The sequence below is a fragment of the Canis aureus genome, chromosome 3, assembly GCF_053574225.1.
Source record: "Canis aureus isolate CA01 chromosome 3, VMU_Caureus_v.1.0, whole genome shotgun sequence".
NCBI lineage: Eukaryota > Metazoa > Chordata > Mammalia > Carnivora > Canidae > Canis > Canis aureus.
The window spans coordinates 18,091,697-18,112,707 of NC_135613.1; the positions used below are offsets into that span (position 1 = coordinate 18,091,697).

The window sequence follows — 21,011 nt, forward strand, 5'->3', positions numbered from 1 at the left end:
CCCTGCTCCTAGCTGGATCTGGGCAACCAGACAAGTAATCACTTCTGTTCAAAGACAAGGAAAAGAGGACTCTGGAATTTCATAAAGTTGTGTGTTGGGGGTGACAGCGGAACATATGTTAATGGATCAAACAAACCCAGTGTGTGAAAGAGAAATTAATTTACAGACATTTCCAGAATACATATCCACGAAACTCAGAATGCATGTACTAACATACATCCCAGCTGTTCAAGTATGATTTGGACCAAGAATGTCTGCACATGCACCTTGGCCAGAACAGAGGGAGAAGTTAGAACAGGAAGACCAGGCTGGACCCGCTGCAGGAAGGAGGGAGGCCAGTGTGGATTTAAGCCCGGTGCCAACATTCATGGCTGCAACTGGCTGCCATCCAGCTGCGGGCCTGCATCTGATAGGATGAGGGTCCGAGCAGGGCTGTGGGGTGCAGGAAGGGTTGGCCTGCAAAGGCTGCTGGGAAGCACAAGTGCCCAGTGGTGATGGGAGGGGGAGGGGAGGCCAGTAAATAGGAGGAAGTTTAGACAGCATCGTTCCCTGGGGCCCTGGCTGCTTTTAGGTCACAAGCAAGAACTGCTAGCAGAACAGAAACTTGGCTGGGGGAAAAAAATGTTTTTGAAGCTGCTGAGTGAACCTTGCCTCTTTTAGTGCAGCCAATTCCCTTACTGTGATCTCAAAGTGGCAATGGGCAATTTCTGTACTATCTTTGAACAACATTGTCGAGGCCAGGCCACTGGACAGAACTGGAAGGTGGGTCATTCGGGGACTTCTCATGGGGGAGCCTTTTGGAGACAATGGGCCAATCGACACATGTTGCGGAGCACCTCCCCGTGAAGTGGGACACAATGATCTGGAAGGAGGCTTCAGAACCAACCAGTCCATGAGTTTAGACTTGAGGCAGACAACGGGCTTGCGAAACCCACCTGCCAGCTGGGGGTCCTTAGGGTACACATCAGACCACACCTTGGACGCTTTCACTTTGCTGAAAATATCAACACTCAGACCCTTCCTCGATTTCCTTCCAAAAACAAAACCAAACAAACTGCGCTAAGAAGTCTGTGTGCTTAGGAGACAAGCAAAAGCGGAGGTGGGGTGGAGCAAAGCAGAGAGTTTAAAATTAAACCTTGTACATCTTGTGCTCAGTCTTTCTCAGCGTCTGCCTCAGCAGGGACTCTTCACCCATCACCCTGCTCCACGTGGGACCCTCCAGGCTGTGGCAGATCTCTGGCCCTCCTTTCCTCTTGCTGTCTCCCTCCTTCCAGACTTCGCGCTCACCCCTTACCTCCTGACAGCCCTTGGGAACTTCAAATTCTCTTCCTTCTCTATTGCAAAATGATGACCTCTGCCCAGTTTCCACCCCCCAACACAGCTCCAGGCCCACCTTTGAAAACTGGGCTCAACTGAACCTGGCATTTGCTGTCCAGGATGCAGGAGTGGCTGGTTAATGATATCAGTTCTCAGGGCGCCTGGGTGGCTCCGTCGGTTAAGCATCCAACTCTTGATTTCAGCTCAGGTCGTGATCTCAGGGTCCTGAGATCAAGCTGGTGGGGGGTTCTGTGCTCAGCAGGGAGTCTGCTTGAGATTCTCTCTCCCTCTCCCTTGTCCCCCGAGTGCTGACCCACCCACATGCACTCTGTCTCTCTCTCTCCTCCTCTCAAATAAAGAGATCTCTAAAAAAATAATAAAAATATTTATTATTCTCTCTCTCACACCAGGATCAATTATTATCTCTTCCCCAGTCCCCTTGAGTCTGTCCAGACTGTTCCCTTCAGTCCTAAACCAGCCCTCCTAAGACATATCTTCTCCAGCTGACTTCATAGCTGTTGAAAGCCAAAGCTCCAGTGAGAGCAACTTTCTCCCCAAAAGTTGCTCTTCCTTCCACGTTGTCAGCGTCTCAACTATCCATCCAGATGCCCAAGCCGGAAAAGCAGTGTCACCTACCACTCTCTCTCCTCAGCTGGCTGCCAAAACTGTTCGATTCTCCTTCTGAATTATTTCTTGGTCAAGAATAATGGTGCAGGGGGGTGCACCAGACAAGTGGTTCAGTGGAGAAAGGCAGCTAAATCGCCATGACTGACTGCCTTATTAGAAACACAAGGAAGGGGAGAAAGGAATTCTCCCAAAAGGATGACGGGCAACCAAGGCACACAAGAGCATCTCAGGAAGGGGTCTGGAGCCATGATGGTCACAGGTATTGAGAGCTAGCTTCTGAAAAGTGTACATAGACAACCAAACCACAATCATAGGTGGAGTTCAGACACCAGTCCTTGGGAGGGGGGTTGGAAAGATTGACCTGGGCGGAGGTGGAGGACGATGAATCTCCAGACCTCAAGGGATTGAGACAGACATCTACTAACACAACTAGAGCTGTATTGCTTTGCTGGAGGGGCCACTGCTAAGAACCACACGGTGGGGGCCCTGAGGACAGAAATTCATTTGCTCAGAGTTCTGAAAGCTGGAAGTCTGAGTTCAAGGTAGTCAGCAGCGTTGGTTCTTCTGAGGCTTCTGCCCATGGTTTGTACACAACTGTCCGCTCTCTCTGTCTTCACTTAATCTTTCCTCTGCATGTGTCTGTGTCCTGATCCCCTCTTGCTATAAGGACACCATTCAGTTTGGGTTAGGCACCAGACCAATGGCCCTCTTTTTAACTTAAATTACCTCTTTAAAGGCCTTCTCTCCAAATACACTCACATTCTGAGGTGCTGGGGGTTAAAATGCCAATGTGAATTTGAGGGACACAGTCAGAGAACCAAAGTGTGGGCAGCAGGTCGACATAATGATGAATCTCCTGAGAGGCAGAGCCACTCAGGAACCTTCTTGTGGCCTCCAGCCAACTATGCTCCTGAGGCCCTGCTCTTACATGGCACTTTTATTTTTTAGTGACCAATTTCTGAGACAGATTTGGTTATGGGCTTTGAAGCATCATCAATCATTACAGCAGAGTTAACTCAGACCCCTCCAAACTGTATTCCATTCTCATTTAAAGACTGCAAAGCCTTCTCAGGTCACCTAGAAAGCAAAAGGTCAGCTTGCTTTTGCCACTGCAGTGAGTCACCTGGAACTGTAAGCTCATTTTTTATGCCAAAAAATTCCAACCTTGGGCAATATATTCCTCCATACAACACAGGAAAGTACAACTGAAGAATTTAGATGACTTCTTCAGGCCCTTCATGGTTCTGGAACACTGATCTTCAAGACCTCACATTCACAGGACCATGCTCTCACTGAACACTCTAGGAAAGAACACAGTTCTATACCTCTAGTTTGTTTGCAACTTGGCATTTATTGTGGATTACATCCTGCTGGGCATGGGATCATTTTATTATGATGGATGTGATGTAAGAAGGTGCTTCATGGGGTGCCTGAGTGGCTCAATAGGTTAAGCGTCTGCCTTCCGCTCAGGTCATGATCCCAGGGTCCTGGGATCGAGCCCCACATCGGGCTTCCTGCTCAGTGGGGAGCCTGCTTCTCTCTCTTCCCATGCTTGTGTGCTCTCCGTCTCACTCAAATAAATAAATAAAATTTAAAAAGAAGAAGGAGGAGGAGGAGCTTCACAAAGTAAGAGTGCCCAGGGCCTATGAAGATCTTGAAATAACCATGCTTTGCGGCTTGGGGTGTCCACATCAGAGAGAATTGTAACCACAACTCCCTCCCTCGTAGAGCCTTTGTATTCCGTGGAGATCAAGGTCGCTATGAAACCAACCATGCCTTTGTGAGCCACCTGTAGACTCAGGCAAGGGCACTGACCAAGACTAGTGAGCAGGGAGTCCTACTTCACCCTGCCCTCAGAGGTCTTTCACATTGATTTCCTGTGAAAATGAGTCCCATGGGAGCACACCCAAAATGGACCTGCCTGCCTGGCTGGCAGCCAGCAGCCCCATGGGCGCAAGGGAGCCAGGCAGTAAGTAGGGTAAATGCCTCTGCTGGAAGCAGCCTGTGCCACTTCAAGTCCCGGCTCTCACCCAGCCTCCTGCAGGGGGAGAAGAGGAGGCTGTGATGCTGGATTCCCCTGTCAGTCACAGGGAAGCAATTCTTTAGGTCATCCAGTCAAAAAGCCCCCCTGGCAATGAGAAATGAGTCTGAACACCAGGCCATTTAAAAAGATATTTATTGTGAAATGTGGATGCAGCAGCGCCTTCCCAGAATCAAGACAGATGCTCAGCATGAATGACACCGGTTAAGTCTAGAGAAGCAGACGGCAGGTACCTGCTATAAATGAGATACGACCTGGAAACCAGCGCTACAAACCACCACCTGGGAGGAAAAAGCTCACACGTGGAGGGCGGGGACACCAGTCCTCAGGGCTGTGGGAAGGGACAATTGAGAGCTCATAGCCCCGGGGAAGACGGCTGACTCCTGGGGCTCCCCAGCCCTGGGTGAAGAAGGAAGGGGCTAAATCCACCACAGCACAAACTGGAGATGCCAGCTTTCATGACTCGTTGCTGGAATGTGCTTCAAAGTGCTCCAGGAAACCAACACTGGGGGACATGAGAAAGAGAGATTGGTGACATGTTGATAATTGCTGAAGCTAGCTGATGGATATTTGGGGGTTCATTACATTATTTTTTTCCAATTCTGTGTAGATTTGGGAATTCTAACATTGAGAACAATTTTTGAAGAAAATAGGTCTTTATCCTGCATTGATGGATCTTATCTCTCTACAGGTATATACTTTGAAGCATATGCCATTTCCTAGGCTCTAATTATGTTTTGCAGATATACAGACACACACACATACATGTTTATATCATATATATTGTATGTGTGGACACACATATTCACCAATATTATAATTGCTATATCTATACTCTATGGCATGCCAGGTACAAAGCATACAATTCTTCGTGCACATTATGAAATGAAAATCACATGAGCCAAGGGATTAAGTAAGTCATCCAAAGTCAAAGAGCTACCAAATGCCAACTCCAGGTTTCAAGCCCATCTAAGTTTGACTCTAGAGCCTGGAACTAGAGTGAGCCTGGAACTTCACCCACCCCAACCTACTAACCCCCACACACTGGGGCTTCAAAAAGCCTCAAGCACAAGGCCAACAGAAATGAGTGTCTTTCTGTCAATGAGGCAAGGTCAGAGGAAGCCCAGCCTGCCTGACTGCTTCTACTCTCCGTTCTTGTGTCTCTCCATTACACCACCACCCACTTCCCACGTCTCTTTGGGCAAATCTGTGTGCAACTGAGCCCACCCAAAAAGAGCCATGCAGTGGCTGCTTCTGCATGAGCAGGTGCTTGGCGTTATGTGGCCACCCACTCTCACATGTCTGCATTTGGCTACACAGCAGGACCCCAGAATCAAGTTTAAGAGCCAGAAATGGGGGAGGCAGAGTTTCAAGGTGGCCAAACACCATTACCTTTTAAATAAGATTGTGTTTGATGTTCTATTCATAAAGACAACTGGGTTCTTCTGGAAGCAGACCTTGGGTTAAGAACCCGAGTGCAAGTAGTTTGAGGAGAGCATCTATAGGAAAGTGGGGGCATGAGTCAGGGAAAGAAGCTGTGTGTGACTGGGCAGGCAGCCACCATAGGGAACGCAGGGCTCAGTCCCACTGGGAAAGTCTGGGAGTCTGCGCAGAATATACATCAGAGTTTTCCCACCTGAGACGTGAAGAAGCCAGGAGAGTTACCCTGCAAGTCCCGCCTACCACTGGCTGAACACTGCTCCTGGCATGGGTAACTCTTCAGCACTTCTAGCTTGTTCCCCTGTGCATGGGCCAGAGCAGGCCCTCAGGTGGAGAGGCATGGATATTTCAATAGGATACTACTGTGCATACTAGAACAGTCAGGCCAAGGGATTTGGACAGGGCAATGATAGCATTTGCTTCACATGAGGGAGAAATTTTAATCCACGTTCACCTACCACTCTCCAGATTAACCAGTGCCCTCTATCCTTTCTGTATATCATTCTGATGACTAAACCCTTAGGGTTAATATAGAACTTCCTGGTGTGCCCACACATTTCTACCTCCATCAGATGACTCATCTTGGCTTGCCCAGAGTGAGCTGCACTGGTTCTCCACATTAACTGACCTTTCAAACTAATTAACTTCGGTTCAATACTGTCATATACTAGGGCTTCTACTACTGCTACTACTACTGCTACTACTACTACTACTCACATACACACACTTGTGTTTGTCTATGTCAAGGTCAATACAGCATCATTAATAAGAACTATACTACTAGACTACACTATAAGCTCTTTGACCTTTGAGATCACCACTGCACACCCACACCTAGAATAGAACCTGTCACTATAGAAATAATACATACTTAAGGAATGAATTAATTAATGCTACAGCAAATTCCTTGGTATATAAATTTGTGCCCACAATTATTTCCCTAGGATAGACTTCTAGAAGTAGAATTACCTAAGTCATCTGCCCAGAATTTAAATATCTCACTTATAACAATACCAAAATAGTTGTCCATCCCAAGTAACTGGTACTACCATAAAAACATTCCTTAACCCCTAAAATCATTGATACATACACACATACACACACTCTTGGCTTCCATCAAGTGTTAAAAGAAATCGTCTTGTAGAACTGGTTACACTGCCATAGCAGGAATGATGCTGAAAAAAAAAAAAACAAAAAACAAAAACATTCTACACACTGCCCCTAGGTGAAGGTCCCTCCTGTTTCCAGGTTCTTCTGTAGAAATGACATAATCTTTAAAATCTCTGACCTAAAAGCTACTCAATGAACAGTGTCTCCCTTTTTCCTTTGGTTAGTAGGAAGCTCAAAGTCAAATTTGAAGATTATTCCCAATCTTTTGTATGATTCCTCTGGGTGTGAATTTTTTAATTCTTATGTACATTTTCCCATGCTATTCCATGTAAGTTTTTTTGTAAGCTGATTTAAAATCCTTTGTAGAACAGGGCAGGATATAAATGAAGTCAGACAAAAAGATAACAGTTTCCTACTCTGCTAGTAGAGAGAATTCTACTGTGGGTTTACAGTCAGGCCTCAAAAGCCCACCTGCTTCCCCCAAATATAGGGCCTCAGCAATCATCTCCTGAGAGAAGGTTCTCAAAGTCTCAGCCTTGGCCCCACTCCTTCTCTCTCTGTGACAAGTCCTCCTGGACCTCGGGACCTCCACTTCCTCAAGTTGAGGTCTCCATCTGACCTCCAGAGTCTTCCAGCTGCGTGAACACCCGTTCAGAGTGACTTCATAGAGCAGATGGCCAATTAGCCTCCCATGGGTCCAGTAATTTGTGGGTGAGAACATGAGGACCTGACCAGGTCCCATGGTGTGGTGGGGCCACTACTGAGGAAGCCAACATCAAGTCCCTCAGCACCCTCAGCTTTGACTGACCCCACTGGTGACTTAGCACGGTGTTTCCCAAAGTTAACAAAAACAGAGATTCTCAGTCTCCTTTGCTGCAGATTCTGATTCAGCAGGACTGGACTGATCCTAGAAACAAGGTCATTAACTTACAACTGAGTAATTCTGAGAAACAATCACCCAGCAGAACCACAGATCAAGAAGTCGGGGGAGGGTGGTCCTAAATCACCTGGTAGCTCTCAAGGCCATTCAGTTTCCATCTTAGCCCAGATCAACCCATCTGCTGATTATGTACTCACTCCTCTTATCTCACTGTACCCCCATCAACTAGGGTAGATTTTCTCATCTGCAGCACTGTTGACATTTTAGACTGAAAGACTGTTTGTAAAGGGGGCTTCCTTGTGCACTGCAGGACATTTAGCAGCACTCCTGGCCACTCCCACAAACTCCAGGAGCAGCTCCTCTACCCCTGTTGTGTCAACCAAATATGTCTCCAAATTTTGCCTTATGTCCTGAGAGGGGAGCAAAATCATCCCTCCCCCCCCCCCCCATTGAGAACCACTCAACTATGGTGACCAACCAGGTTTGGCCAGGACTTTTTGGATTTACCATTAAAAGTCCCATGTCCTGGGAAATTCCCTTAGTTTTTGGCAATTGACACCACTGCTCACCCAAAACACATTCCCTCTGAAGGCTGGGGGTAGGTAGCTCATGTGTCACTGAAAAGCCCTTAGTTCTTCAGACACTCAAGTTCAGACCTCAACTGTGTAAGAGACCTTGGAAATGGGGATATGAATAAGAAGATCTTCAAGACATCCCACTTAAGGGACCCAGAGAGGTCTGAGCACCCACCTCACTAGATTATGAGTTCCATAAGGGCAAGAGACCAGGTGCCTCCTTCCCTGATGATACCCCACTGCCCAGCAGAGAATATATAAAACATGGTCAGTGAGTACTACTGATAAAAGTGGTGATGAGTAAGTAGATGGATGTATAGATTGGACAGACGGCTAGATGCATAGTTGCATGGATGGACAGATGGGAATACAACTCTAAGGGACTACAATTAAGTTATCTAATCTTTCTAAGATCCAGCACATCCCTATCCACAGAATGTGGGTAATAATACCTTCTATGGAAGGCTTCTGGGAAGACCAAATGATGAAATGAACGGCTGTGTGTGGTTTCCAGGATCAAATGCTTCATGCAGTACCTAGCCCATAGTAAATGCTGGCTCCCTCCTTTTTCTGGGGCTCAAGAGAACTAATTAAATTTAATTAAATGATCTGAAACATGAGAAGTGGTATGAGAGGCCCCACAATGCCCACAACACAGACAAGCAGGGACAAGGATGATTGCAAACTCTTATCTTTTATTTCTATCTCCTGGTCATAATTTCAAATTGTTCATAATTCAGATAATGGACCCAATAAATGAGATCCCACAATGTCCTGCCAAGCGTACTTTGTCTTACATGCCCTGGCACCTGGGAACCTTTCATAACCAGCCCTCTACACATTAGGCTATTTCTGCTTCTGAACCATTTGGACCCTCTCACCACCCAAACCACAAGGAGTTAATCTTCCCATCCACTCTCAAACCCAGAAGAAGATGAGAAGAGCAGAAGGCAATAGCCCAGCCTTTCCTCAGCAGTTTCAACCTGGGGACTTGTCCCTTGGCTCAGCCATGAGGCCTCTGACCCCATATCCTTTTCAGGATCAGCAGGTAACCTTGGTTTTTGAAGCCTATTTTCTTGAGAGAGAGAGAAAAAAAAAAAAAAAAACAGACATATGAACTGATTAAGCATGAATTGAAAAATAAGTTCAAGAGTCCCTCAAATTCCAGGACTCAAGGAGGTAAAACAAGGGATAGCCAGATAGAAATATTATATCCCATTGAGGGGTCAGAACAAAGGGATTTGCAAGGCTGAGCTTCTCTTCCCATGCACACTCCTTACTTCTGGAGGGTGGTTCCCGTATGATCCCCACCCTCCTCTAGAGCCTCCTCTCAGCCATTCTCCTCACTGCCATCACTAGGCTGCTGTCCTTTGCTGCCAAGCCTTCTTCTCTCAATTCATGAAACACCCTCAGATCCTTCCCACCTCAGGCTTTCATGTATGCTATTGCTCTGCTTGAAACTTTCTTTTCATGTCCCATGAAAAAAAAGTTGAGCACATGAAACACATCACTTCCTCGGGAGAGCCCTTTCTGATGCCCACCTGACCCCAGATAGGGAGCACTAAACATTTTTCCATTGTAGATTTTATTGTATTATAATTTAAAATGTTTGTGGAATAATTTGTTTGATGCTTACAATAGGCTAAATGGTATCCCCCACCCCAAATTCATGTTGAAGCCCTATTCCCCAATGTGACAGTGTTTGGAGATGGGGGTCTCTGGAAGATAATTAGGTTTGGATGATGTCATGAGTGTGGGATGCCTGTGATGGTATTAGTGTCCTTATCATAAGAGGAAGAGAGACCAGAGCTCTCTTACATGTGTGCCCTCTGCCACAGTGAGAAAGTGGCAGGAAGAGTGTCCTCACTGGGAACTGAATCTGCCAGCACCTTGATTTTGGACTTCCAGCCTCAGAACTGGGAGAAATAAGTCTCTGGTATTAAGTCACTCAGTCTATGGTACTCTGTTGTGGCAGCCAGAGCAAACCAAGTTAATGTCTGTTGCCCAAGACAGACCAAGTCTGTCTTGTTCCTGCATCACACAGCCTCACAACACACTGGTGGCACATCTGAACTGGAGAAGTGGAAGAGGGTTTATTTAAACAAAGGAGTAGGTGTAGGGGCAGGAACCCAGATTTACTGCCTTCGTCTTGAATGGAGGAAAGGAGGGCTCATTAGGGGAGCCACAAAGGAGAGAGTTGTGTCGAATCAGCCCCCTTGAGAGAAACAGTAATTGCCAGTCATGGAGATGTGAGGCGACCACAGGGAGGAAGCCAGAGGAAGAAGTAACTGATCCCACCCTTCCTTCGCCTCCTGATCTCCTGCTAGGACACCCTTTTGGCCCAACTAGTAACCAGAGGGCACTGGAGCCTGATGCTACCCATACAAGTCAGGCTTCCAGGGCCAGAGCACGCTGAAAGAGGTTGGAGAGTGGGTCTGGTAGAAGGGGCAAATGGAGGCTATCTGGAACATTCCTCTAGCCCTGGGTACAGTTCTGAACATAAGTGTGAAATCAGTATTTGTTAAGTAAATGACCACCGTGACCCCTAAACCTTCTCTCCTGTGCCTCAAGTCTGTCTGTAGAGGCAGGTCCTGAAGATTTTGTGTTCCCTCCTCCTTTGCTTTGAAGGAGAAAGTGCAGAAATGATTCTCATACTCCTGTCTTGCTACCATGTGCCTTTTGATAATCCATATCATTTTGATGGAACAACCACAAGACCTGCTACCTGTTCCAAAGCCATCTGGTTAGTGCCTGCCTTGTCTTAGGTGCCTGTCTCTGAGACAACTAGTCCACATGTCTGTTCCATAAGAATACATTCTAAAAAGGCCAGATTCTCTCCTTGGAGAGATCTGATTTCTTCCCCGTCCCTCACCTCCTATTCTCTCAATACTTTATTTGAATACATTTCTCTATCCAGGACATAGCATGTGAAGGCCAATCTGAGATTCAGAGCATGGTAGCCATGAACATAGATGGCTCAGATCTTCCCCACTATGGGAACACAGTTGATGGACAGCCCCAGCTGCCACCTGTCTGGCTGCATCACATTCATGCTGAGGCTTATGCTTCTCTTAGGCTACTCCACTCAATGATTGAGAACAGCACACTACGACGTCAGCCCATCCCTCAGAGCATGGGACTCCTCTAAGGAGTGACTTTAGCTTGAGGACTCCTCATTGTCAGCCTGACCTAAATGTTCTTATATCTGTGCTGTGATCTGAGGCTTTTCTTGCCCTGTTCTCTTTCCTTCCTACTCTCCTTTCGCAGGTGTCAGGCATGGATTAAATCTGAAGTCTTGTCCTGCCTCTTCCTGCTTCCTCTCCCTTATCATGCCTTTCACAGGCCATCCCCCAATAAATCTTCCACTTGTCTGATCCCATCTTAATGTCTGCTTCTTGGAGATCAACACTGGCACATAGAAACTGGCAGTTTGCCAAATTAAATAGGCTACTGGTGTCTAAAGGCAAGTGTTTGCTTGAGTTTGCAGGCCTCTCAATGCAAGAATGTTTTCATTTATTTTATTTATTTTATTTTTTATGAAAGCAGACGATGAGATTTAGAGTTTAGGGACTGGTGAAAGCAAGCTGATGGAGGGTATGACATGAGTACAGTCTCTCTACCCAACCTTAGGAGTTGTTTTGAGCCTCACAGAAGAAGGGGTGATGGCCAAAAGTTGAAGGAGTTGAATTCAGAAGAGATTGGTAAGTTACGCATAAACCATCCTACTGGGAGGTCTGTACAAATAATGTGGTAGAGTTTGGGGGAGGTGAGAAAAAGATAGTCACATACACAGTTGGCCACAGACCACAGGGCAGCAGCAGAAATAGCTATATGTCTAGTGGATCAGTGTTTTCATGGAAAATTGTATTGGTTAGCTCTTCTGCATAACAAAGCATCTCCACACTCCCAAATATTTATTATCTTAAAACAGTAATCACTAATTATTATTCATGTGTCTAGAAGTCAGGTGGACTTTATCTGATCTAGGCTGGGATCCACTGTGGCACCTCAGCTTCATATAGTTCTCCTCTGCCTTGTACTACTTGGCTAGCCAGGACACATTCCTCTCATGGCAATGGCAGAGGAACAAGAGTACAAGTAGAAATGTGTAAGCCCTCTTAAGGTCACTTCCACACATATATCATTGAACAACACAAGCCAGATGGTCAAAGATTGAGGGAATACACTCCACCTATAATGAAGCCATTGCAAAGTTGTAGATGCAAAAAAGAGTGGAGAATCTCCTACCAGGACTCTATCAATAAAGGTAGACAAGGGTTGCATAAGGAGGCCACCAGAGAATGAACAATAATTATTTGTGCCAGCACCTATGAGAAACATTTCCACCCTGGAAATGACCCAAACTAACTGAAGAAACCTTTGAATTGGGACATTATCTCTAATGTAACCTCATTCGAGGGTAAGAATCCCCTCTGCCTTGGTTTCTCTGTAATGCTCACAGCTCTCCTTTCTTCTGAATGTCAGCTTTCTATCATCCTCATGCCCTTCATGGTAGCAAGAGGGCTGTAGACAGATAAGAAAATATTCCCTCAATCATCCTAGAATGGCCCAAAGTTGCCCATGGAAAAGACAAACCAACTGTGGCCAGGTAAAGACACGTGTGGACTATCTCAGGGCTTCATTACTCTGTCAGATAACAGTCATTACAGCGAGAATGAGATTACACTGTCAGTCCCCCTCAAAGCTCATATTTGTTATGAGAGAAAGCATGGATGCTCTTAGGAAGTGAATGGGAAGTGGAAAAAGCAGGCAACCAGTGCCCATTAGAAGCAATCAACAAACATATTCCCTATCCTCATGGAGCTTAGAGTCTAGCTGAGATGAGAGTAAGTAAACATATCGTTATAAACTGGGGTAAGTGCTACAAAGAAAAGAGATGAAAAGGTTGCTATTGGGACCAGTAACTGGGGACCCCCGAAAACAATACAGAAGGCTGAGAGGTAAGGGTGGGTAGGATAAACTAGGTGGAAGGGGTTGTATGTGGGAGATAAGGGAGTGGCATGGTTAGAGTATCCCAGGAGTAGGAACAAGCTCCGGGACCAAAGGGATCATGACACTGGGAGCTGGGAGAGCGCCAGTGTGGCTGGACCCCAGAGATGGGGAGGGCAGATGTGAGTTATGGAGCTGTGGGGTCAGAGGGGTCCAGGCCATGCAGAAAAGCCTAAGCCTTCATGAGATGTTTGATTTTCATCCTAAGAAAAGATGGAACCCTCAAAGGTCTCAAGTAGAGAAGGGATATAACTTGACTTCTGTTTCTTTCACTCCTGTGCACTTTGGAGAATGGGCTGGAGTTGACAAGAGTGGAAACAAAGAGGCCTGTGACAACAGCTGTCATCCAGGCAAATGAAGCTGGGGGGTTGCAGATGGCCAGAAATACGTAGATCTGTTTGAGAAGCAAAATCAACAGGACTTGGTGAAAGATCAGAGAGGAAGACCAACTTAGTAAGCTCTGAACTCTAAGTACATTCTTATTTTTCTATGACCTTTATTTAATGGTCTGAGGAAGCCATAGAGTTTGTCCTGGCAGCAGAGTATGACATAGACTCCAAGCTCAGATACACCTGACATTGCCATGAACTTTCTCACTCAGCCAGCTCAGTGTGGTGTTAATTAAATAGGATTGTGGAATCCCAGAGACCTGGATTCCAATTCCATCTTTGACCCTCATTCACTAGAGAACTGGGGTGACCTGTTTTAACCTCTTAAGCTTCAATTTCCAGATCCATAAAATGGGGATTGTAATACCCTCCTCTTGGGGTGGTCTTGATCTGAGTTGATTCAGGCAGATGATATTTTGCAAAGGGTAAAGGACTAAAAAAATGCTGGTTCAGTTGGTACATTTATAAGAAAAATTGTTCTCTTATGAGAGTACATTTATCTAGCACATTGGTTTCTGGCAACGGCTAGTTCTATATTTACTCATCCCAAAAAAGGGAAATTGCTTCTTGGGCCTTTGTTGTGATGTTACATACCTACATATGTAGGGGACAAAAACCTCCTTTGTGACTTGACAGTGAAACCATTTCAAGAACAGCACAAAGTATCCTATTTTGGGGACAGTTCTCACCACTCAGAAAACCTATCATCAATGACCTGTCTACAGTCCTCTTTGATAGATTACACAGGTGTTGAAGCCACAGGGGAGCAAATGTTCAATGCACAATGGGATCAAAAGGCCAAGTGAAGGGTGGGGTTTGTCCCAAGCATAGGCTTGGTGTCAGAAGGGCAGCATTTCAATTGGAGATGCCTACAAACAGTTAGGCAAAAAGGAAAATTCATTGACACAAAAAAGACCAGAGTTATAGCAGACTGAGGTGTGCCTGGATTCTGGGATTTGAACAATGTCGCCAGTGTCTCTCTGTCTTGTACTTCTGCTGAATTGGCTACAACTCAGACACACTTTGCTTTCATGCCCTCCTGGGTTCAAGCCCAGCAGAAAAGAGAGAAATGCCCTTCCAGGTAACTCCTGGGCAAGTCCTGGACTTCACTCTGATTGCCCAACCTGAGTCACATGCTTATCCTCAACCCTTCAGTTGGCCAGAAGGTCAGAGCTATGCTGTTTGAGTGGTCCTAGATTGCATGCCTATCACTGTAGAAGGGAGATGGGCCCCCAAATACCTGGACTAAGAATGGGGAAAAAGATTAAACCCAAAGAGAAATCAGAGACTACTGTGGAGGAGTGATGCTGGGAATTCCCTACAGATGGCATGGGTTTGGGGGTTCCCCAACCAGCCTTGTCTTGGCCTCTCACTTCAATTTTGGCCCCCCCTCATCTTACTACACTCAAAATCAAGTACATTCACTTAGCAATGTGTGCTGGTATTCCCCTTACACTTTATTTTTTTATATATTTTATTCAAATTCAATTTGCCAACATATAGTATAACACCTAGTGCTCATCTTATCATGTGCCCTCCTTAGTGCCCATCACCCAGTTACCCCATCCCCCCACCCACTTTCCTTCTGTACCCTTTGTTTGCTTCCCAGAGTTAGGAGTCTCTCATGGTTTGTCTTCCTTTCTACTTTTTCCCCACTCAGTTTCCCTCCTATCCCTTATATCTTCCTCACCCAGTCATCCTCTGCTCTTCACAATATCCTTCAGCACAGGGAATGTAGCTTTCCAGAAAAATATGATTTCTAGATGTTGACATCTTTTCTTATGCCATTTGTCCTTTCTGTTCCATTCCTCACCCTCTCTGTCCTGTGTCCGGAAGCTGACTTCTATAGAATGCATCACTGGGGCTCCCTTTCTGAATTAGTCCTTATTGCTGCTCTACCAAATGACCACAAAATTCCTGGCTCAAAACAACACTGACCTGTTCTTTTACAGTTCTGGAGGTCAGATGTCCACAAGGAGTCTCATGGGGCTAGAATCAAAGAGTCACCAGGTCTTGCTCCTTCTGGAGGCTCCTGGGGGAGAATCCATTCCTTGCTTCTTCCAAATCCAGAGGATTCCTTGGCTCTTGGCTACTTCCTTCTTTTTTCCCTCCATGTCAGTAATACCTTCCTCTCCTTCTCTGCCTACAAACTACTCACATTTCCCCAAACTTAAAATGACCTTTCAACCACCTAAAAATACCATAGTATTGCTTCCTTCCTTACCCCACCAACCTTCCTAAACAAGTGATCTGCATGCATATGCACACTATGTCTCTGAACCGGGTTTCTTCTCCTCCCTGAAAGCTCCGGAAGTTCCCCTCTGAAGGTCATTCAGGACATTGTATTTCGCAGACCTAGTCTCTGGCTTCCCCTGTTGACTTCTGCTCTATCTCTGGAGTCTGAGATATGAAACTTCACCCGTATCTTCTGTTCCTTGCACATCTGGGCCCCTCCCTGATGGACTGATCCATCCTGCCTCTCACTTCATCATATGTCATCATCTGTGAGCTCAAGACTCTGGTAGCTTAGAGTCCTATCTGCACCTGCCCCTTGGTCATCTCCAACCTGGACAATCCAGGGTCCTCACCACCTGCCGGATGGAACTCCTCTTCCTGCCACTGTTCCCTGTCCCATGTTGCTAATTTCCATCTGGGACATTCCTGACATTTTATGGATGTAGTTCTATGAGGTTAAACCCCAGGACTCTGTGGATCCCTCCTGGCTTCTCTTCCCTTGGTGTTATATGCACTGCTCTCAGGCTGACAAGCTGCCCAGATGATAGTGGATGGTCAATTCACCTGAAGGAAGGTTTTTATTTATTTATTTATATTTTTTTGTCTTAGATTAGCTTTATTTTTTTAATAAATTTATTTTTTATTGGTGTTCAATTTACCAACATACAGAATAACACCCAGTGCTCATCCCGTCAAGTGCCCCCCTCAGTGCCCGTCACCCATTCACCCCCACTCCACGCCCTCCTCCCCTTCCACCACCCCTAGTTCGTTCCCCAGAGTTAGGAGTCTTTTTTTTTTTTATATATAAAGATTTTTATTTATTTATTCATGAGAATGCACAGAGAGGAGAGAGAGAGAGAGGCAGAGACGCAGGCAGAGGGAGAAGCAGGCTCCATGCACTGGGAGCCCGACATGGGACTCGATCCTAGGTCTCCAGGATCGCGCCCTGGGCCAAAGGCAAGCGCCAAACCGCTGCGCCACCCAGGGATCCCGAGTTAGGAGTCTTTATTTTTTTTTTTTTTAAAGATTTTATTTATTTATTCATGATAGTCACAAAGAGGCAGAGAGGCAGAGACACAGGCAGAGGGAGAAGCAGGCTCCATGCTGGGAGCCCGATGTGGGATTTGATCCCGGGTCTCCAGGATCGCGCCCCAGGCCAAAGGCAGGCGCCAAACCACTGCGCCACCCAGGGATCCCGTTAGGAGTCTTTATGTTCTGTCTCCCTTTCTGATATTTCCCACACATTTCTTCTCCCTTCCCTTATATTCCCTTTCACTATTATTTATGCTGAGTGAAGTAAGTCAATCGGAGAAGGACAAACATTGTATGTTCTCATTCATTTGGGGAATATAAATAATAGTGAAGGAAGGTTTTTAAAACATAGATCTCCGGACCTCATGCATGAGCCACTAAATAGAATCTCTAGGAGTAAAATCCAGGCATCTGGATTACCAAGTTACCCAGTAATGGATATGTGGCACTTAGGAAATCCTGGTTTAAACAACTTACCAAGGGATGCCTGGTGGCTCAGTTGGTTAAGTGTCTATCTTTGGCTCAGGTCATGATCCCAGAGTCCCAGGATGGAGCCCCACATCAGGTTCCTTGATCAACAGGAAGTCTGCTTCTTCTGCCCCTCACCCTGCTTTGTCTCTCTCTCTCTCCCTCAAATAAATAAATATTTTAAATAAATAAATAATCTACTGATAAGGCTTCACTGTCCAGGACACTTTTACACTAAATGTTCCATTCCATTAAATAAAGAAAAATAAATCAACAAAACAAAGCAAGCAAAATAGTTTGTAATCCTATAGATTATATCCACTACCCTTCTTTGAAGTGAGTGCTATATGCCCGATAAGACAAAGCTTCACTACGTTAACTGGACATTCATTTAACTGAATTAATTCCTGTGTCCAACTCAAATGACCCATTTGGCAACAATAGCCAATTTACAGGGGGTGTTAGGGTGAGAGGAGAAATGAAGAATTAAAAGGACAATTATAAATTAAATTTTTATCAAACAAAAACCTCAAGTAAGATAAACAGAATGGAAATCTTCAGAACAGGATTTCAGGGTATGCAAAGACCTATGGCCAAGTTGGTTAGATACCTTTCTAACTAGCCTTTCATTGCTTTCAACCCTATTAGCTTATTTTTGTTTTCCCAAGATTTACCAGATACAGTTTCTCTTTGTGAGCCACCCAAAAGCTTGAGAATGTTCTCAGGCTTGAAGACATGTTCATTTTGAAGGTAATATTCCATCTACCACTTTTTTAAGAGCTCTCTCCAAACTTTTCTCTCTATAAATAACTCAAGTGGACTTTGGTACTTGTTTTCAGCCTCTCAGAAAGAAATATTCCATGCTTCCTTCTAATTTCCATGGTTATTCTTCCTCCAGGGTTTAGACAAATAAAGGGGAAAAAATCCTAATACAGTTATCTATATATATAACCTCTAAGTTTTGGACTCTAACCAACTCCAAACTTCAGAAACAGGGAGCTGAAGTTGCCCTAGGCCAATTAGCAATAAATCAGTCTCTTGCCTTCTTCTGGGCCTTGAAAGACTATCAAGGACATTGTCTTAATCTACTGTAACAAATACCACAGACTTAAACAATAAACAAGTTATTTCTCACAGTCTGGAGGCTGAGAAGTCCAAGATCAAAGTGCCAGCAGATTCTGTGGCTGGTGAGGACCTGCTTCCTGGATCACAGATGATCATCTTCTTGGATCCTCACACAATAGAAAGAAAACTACCTAGCTCTCTGGCCTCTTCTTCCAAAGGTACCAATCCCATTCATGAGGACTCTACCCTCATGACCTAATTACCTCCCAAAGACCCCACCTGCAAATGCCATCACATTGGAATGAGGATTCCAACATAGGAATGTGGGGGGACACATTCAGTCCATTGCAGGCAATGTCTGTCTACCTGTGCTCTGACAGTGTCCTGGCCTGGAGTCCCCTGTCACCTCTGTCTCCACATCTAAGCTGTGTCATGAACCCTAAGACTCTTGGGTGGGTGCCCACCCAGGACAAATGAGGCTGGGGACACAGATGTGCTTGGAGCTGGAAGCATGCCTCTCCCCTCCAATGCAGAGCAGACCACAGAAGAACTCTGGGGGTAGAAGGAGTGTCTGTCTCTTATGCAAAGCACCAGGGAACACTGGACTCCCAGCCAACATCTGCACCATCTTGTTCGCCTCTTGCAGGTGATAGAGAAAAGGTGCTGCTGTGATAGATTCTGACCCATTGCTCTCTTTTGTTACAGGTGAGAATTACCTCCAACTGGAGAATGTGCTGCCCTCTAAGAGAAAGCCTGTCAGAAGTTTGTCATACTGACTCCTTCCTCTAGGATGGTGTCTCTCCAACTTCATCCAGGTGAGGCCTGAGGATTCAAGAATTCCCACATTTGACTGAACCTTCAACATTGTTTCAGCAAGGGACAGAGGCAGGGTTCCTGACTCTCTTTCCATGGGTGCACATTAGTCAGGGCTCTTCAGAGAAGTAGATGACTTGTAAAATTAACCATCACAATGGGGCACTTCCACTTTGGAATCCCAAGTCTTTTAACATAAAGCAGCTTCAAGGGGGCATATGAGAGTCCTATTCAGCAAACAGATGCTTGCTAGAGCTTGCCTATACCCTCAGAAGGAACATGAAGTAGGCATGTCCTCTTCTCTCATGCCACTCACTGTTTCTTTGAGAAACCTGTCCCCAGCCCATGAGGAGGACTTGTGGGTTTGTCCGTCATGGCACCCTGCCCCACGTCCCATGTGAACCAGGTTGACAAACTATCTTTCCTACCCATGATGGGCAGAATAATGGCTTCCCAAAGGAGCCACATCCTAATCCCCAGAACCTGTGAAGATGTGACCTCACATGGCAAGGAGGAATAAAGATTGCAGACGGTATTAGGGATGCTAATTAGCTAACCTTCAGCAAAGGACAGTAACTTGTATTAGCTACGTAGGCTCAATGTAATCACATGTGTTCTTAAAAATGGCAGAGGGAGACAATTGGAGAAAGAGATGTGAGGATGGAAGCAGTGTCAGAAAGATGCTTCCTTGCTGGCTTTGAAGATGAAAGGGGGCCCCAAGCCAAGGAATGTGTGCAGCCTCTAGAAGCTGGAAGAAGCTGGAAACAGATTCCCCACTAGTACCTTCAGGAGGAATACAAGCCTGCCAACCCCTTGATTTTAGCCCAGTGGGACCTGCATCAGACTTTTAAAATACAGAACCATAAGATAATAAGTTTGTGTTGTTTTAAGCCACCAAGTTTGTGATAATTTGTTACAACAGCAATGGGAATCTAATACACTAACCTATCTTCTAAGAACAGGGATTGGCCCATGAATGGACTTGAGATCCAGGGGCCAAACAAGAATCTTTCCTGAATTAGTATCTGGCCACTGGAAAGGGAACTCCCTCCCCTGCTGAGGTTGTCAGCTGGAGGATAAGCCATGGGCTCTCAATGGGTTGCCTAACTGCATAATTAAGCCAATATTCAAAGACAGGCCAAGTTGATGAGAGAGAGAGAGAGAGAGAGAGAGAGAATGATATTCTGAAATATCTCTTGAACCTCTAGATCCAACCATGCCTGAAACACCCAACCTTCCCAGTTACAATACCTAGTGAATTATCTTTTGGGCTTAAGCTAAACTGAACTGGGCATTTATCATTTGCATCAGAAAGAGTCCTACAAACATGGGATGCCAGTAGTAAACTGGTCCAGTGATTCTTAGCTTTGTGTGTGTGTGTGTGTGTGTGCAGGGGGGGTGGTCATAGATTCCTTTAAAATTCAGAAAATATGAATAGACATGACCTTTGTTAAGAACAAAACTGCTTAGGTCCAAATCTGGGCTCCCGCAGTGCCTAGACTCCAGATCCACAGAAACTGAGAGAACACAGCCATGTTGTTTTATGCCACTAAGTTGTGGTGATTTGTTACATGGCAGTAGATAACTAATACACCAGCTTTTATCATCCTAGAAGTTTCTGAGTGTGAGTCATGAGTCTGTGAAGCTGGGAGCTGCCTCAGGCTTTGATGGCCCACTTCCCATGCAAGAGGCAGGAGATGTTGGTTTGAGGTGGCCTGTGGATTTTCTTTTCATCATACTCCTAGAAAAGGCACTGTTTTCAGACTCCCAAACCAAGTGCCACAGCTTCTGTGCCATGCTGCAAGCTGTTCTCTGCTTCCTGAGACTTCCACCTGTCAGATATCTCAAATAATTCTAAAATTAGAGGGAAGAGTGCAGTTGTGGTTTTGTTTTCTCAGCAGCCATTCACTCTCTTGTGGTAACAGCAACCTCAATTTTCCTTTGGAAGGACGTGCTTTTTCTGATTCTCAATCCATTGACTTGGGAGAGGATAACCTCCACCACTCCTA

General features: G+C 45.6%; 1 long non-coding RNA gene across 1 annotated transcript; it reads left to right on the forward strand.

Moving 5' to 3' along the window:
- Window positions 1–18,198: 18,198 nt before the first annotated feature.
- On the forward strand, window positions 18,199–20,740 carry LOC144304916 (uncharacterized). The gene is made up of 3 exons (XR_013371905.1): window positions 18,199–18,407; window positions 18,895–19,004; window positions 19,633–20,740. It is a non-coding gene; the product is annotated as an uncharacterized LOC144304916 (long non-coding RNA).
- Window positions 20,741–21,011: the final 271 nt, after the last annotated feature.